Raw genomic sequence first — 3,727 nt, 5'->3', positions numbered from 1 at the left:
CGTTTTTTCTCCCGGCCGTCGACTTTGCGATAACCATAACTCCGCAACTAAATCCGTTAACCAGGATCCGGCGACGTGAGTCGACGCGCTCGCCTCTCGTCTATAACATACAGAAAATCCGGCGTTAACCTCCGCCGGGCCACCCCCTAACCTAACCTGGCTGAAACGTGAAATATATTATATTATTATATTTAATATATTTGGTATGACCAGGGCACCTTGGGAACCGTCCGGTTGATCCACCTTGCAAGGTCCGGTATGAGCCGATGAGTCCACGGCGCCTTCCTGGAATAAAACCATCTGCTTTTCCATTCAGTGATGGTGGTCTTCCTCTCAATCCTTTTTATGGAGTTCTCAGTGGGAGGTTTTTCACCAGGGAGAGATGGTAGCTCCGCTTTGGCCTTCACCCTGACCCTCTCTGCCGCAATAAGATCGACTGGTGGCATTCCAGCCAGGAGGAAGGCGGCATCATCAGACACCGTCCTGTAAGCCCTAATGGTCCTTAGGGCAGCTGCCCTCTGAGGCCTCCTGAGATTCACCCTAGTCCTAGCCGTGAAGTTCATTGTGGGGGACCAGATGGGGGCAGCATACAGGAGTTGGATCTCTACCACCGATGCTAGAAGCCTAGCTACTAACCTATGTAGGCCGGTGAAGCGAGATCCCAGTCGGTTATCGGGGCGGCCGGAAAGAGATGGTCGGCGATAGCTGCCTCCTTACCGGCTGAGGCCTTTCGCGCAGCAGCATTACCACCGAATTTCTTCATCGCGATCTGGTAGAGCTTGCCCCATGGATCGGATTCAACGCTCTCACAAAGCTCCCTCCAGCAGCCGTCTTTTATTTTAACTCGATTTGAATTTGATTGGAATGATTTTCAAAATTAATTTCAGTACCAATATTACTATATCGAAAATATAAAATTTTAGACTATTACCATTTACCGCAATGCTGCAATACACTGTTACCCGATGCGTGACTATATTTCAGAGGAAGCATGACAATTTTAATTAAAAAAATTATTAGAACTAAGTACTGCCAATCCTCCTCTCATTGATATATTAATATAGTATTCACTTATAAATATGGTAAAATTCAAATAATAAAAATGAAAATTTCGGTTAGATCGGGTGTATATAATTATAAATATATAATTTGCATCACAACTAAAAATTAATTTTGGTAATTTGCGTCATTTTTCAAAATTGTAGTTTGCACAATTGCACCACATAAAACTAAATAAAAGAGAATTATATAATCTACCTATGCCATCTTGTAACTTCAAAACTTGTAATTTGCGCTACTTAAAAATAACTAAACATTTTTTTTTTTAATATCATAACATATTATTGCATTTTTAATCATTGATTAATCAAGTTCATTTAGTAGTTATATTTCCAGAAAATTACTAAAAACTTACAAAATAAGTAAATAAATAAAAAATACATAAAAATTACTAATTAGTCATAGGTATTATAATTAAAAATAAATCTATATAACTCTGTCGACCCAGTAAAGTAGTGATAACTGATAAGCCTTTGTATCACCACGTATTGTGATTGATAATTCTATTTGTTAAATATTATCACATTGTTAACGTGATGTCAATCAGTTTACAGCATAGAGTAATATTATATAGTATTACTCTATGGTTTACAGTTAGATCCAACAAAGATAGATCTTAAACCGTAATCGTGATCAAGCCACCAGCTGATTATAACGCAGCCGATATTATCGAGTGATTATCGAGTAATGTGGATTCATTTATTTTGGAATTAATCATCCGGTAATTATTATAAATATTGTATTTAAATCGTATTTTATGTATTAGGCATTTGATATTTATTTTTAAAAGTTTTTGTTTTGTATAGTGGAATACGTAATGCTGTATTTTACATTTTTACCATTATATATTCTTAATTTTTTTTTAATAAATACAATATAATATATTAGAATAATTATCTATTACATGGTATTTTAGGACTTCAGCCAATATTCGCTGCATAATAGATGAGCTTTCGGACACGTTTGGCATCCAAGCATGATAATCTTCGCAAATTGTATAGGTACCTACTACCTATTCTACGTATACAAAAATTACAATGATTAATGTATTGATTTTACAATAGTATGTGTTTTTTGTGTTTGTGTACATGATAACTTATCGAAATGACGATTCAATTTAAAACTTTAGTTGTGATTTCGGATTACAAATTGAATATCTTTGGTGCATCATAGAGGTCAAAAGTAAGAAGTTTCCATCTGCAGTTTTCAAAAAATCGATTTTTTCTATACAGTTGTAACTTAAAAACGAATCACTGTAAATACTAAAAATTTTTACCAAATTTTTATATTGGCGTACCTAATCTATACATAGTTAAATTTGAAAAATATTCTGGATTTTTTTGAGCTATTTATAGACAACTGAAATTTTCAATTTTCTAAGTTTTTTTTTAAACGTTGATAAAAAAAATTTGAAAATTTAATACAAGGTATAAGTTGTTTTTATTGTAGTTAAAAAAAAATAAAAAATCGTTTGTCACAACTTTTTTTATGAACGTTTTACGTTCAAATTCGTATGATGTATCTCAAAATCACGAAAATTTGCAACTAATTTTGTAGTTGAAAATTCGTAACATTATTTGTATTTATATCTTAGGTTAAAATATTTAACACTAAATTTTTCATGAGTTTTTCTTCGAATAGCTATAAAGAAAACTCGAAGCGTCATTATAGGAAAAATGTTATGAGCGTTTGAATTTTAAATTTTTACAAAATTGCTTAACAATAACTATTTATCCTCGAACGATTTTAAATATTTGTTATTAATTTATTATTCAAAAATTATAAATCATAAATTATTGAAAATTTCATCAGTTATTTAGTTTGTTATTTTCTTTACATAATTTAATTTTCAAAATTGTTCGATTATGTCAAGTCTATTTATTTTGAAATATTCGTTGTTTTTTTTTTTATAAATATCGATAAAAAAATTTTGGCTGAGTCAAAATACTTGAAAATTTAATACTAAGTTTTTCAAGAGTTAGTTTTATAGTGATTAAAAAATTATAAGAATACATTGTCACAAATTTTTTTTATTAGCATTTGAAATTAAAATATTGACAAAAATTCGTCCAAATAATGAATATTAGCAAGTTATTTTGAAGTTAAAAATCTGTAGCTAAGAACTGAAAATTCAATGCAATATTTCCATACGTTTGGTTTACAATAATTATGAAAAAAGTTTAGCGTTGACCATTAAAAAAAATGTTATATTAAGTACAAATTTTTATGAAATCAAAAATTCATGCGTAAAATAACGATATACTATCAAGTAATTTTAGATTTTTGTTGCAGTTAAAAATTACAAGTTGTAGAAACCTAACCTAACATACACTAGTTGTTTAAATTGAAATCTTAAGTACAAGATTTAATTTCGGGGTATTCAGATGATTAAAACATAAGCTACCTTTTTTACCATCCAATAAAAAATATATATCTTAGCCCCTAATCTGACAAATAATCTCCGTTCAGAATTATTTTTCATATACAATGATACTTAGTGTTATTATATTTAAATTTAATATACATTTATCATAGTAATCTACTCTATGTTCGAAGTGTTCTTGATATAGCAAAACGTTACTCACTTGCTTATCGTATTTATTTCTATATCTATCTTTATTCTTTATATACAGCCCTAACTAATATAATGTTACTTGTTATATTAAAA

This window comes from Aphis gossypii, chromosome 3, assembly GCF_020184175.1.
Source record: "Aphis gossypii isolate Hap1 chromosome 3, ASM2018417v2, whole genome shotgun sequence".
NCBI lineage: Eukaryota > Metazoa > Arthropoda > Insecta > Hemiptera > Aphididae > Aphis > Aphis gossypii.
Note: the sequence above shows the minus strand (reverse complement) of the source record.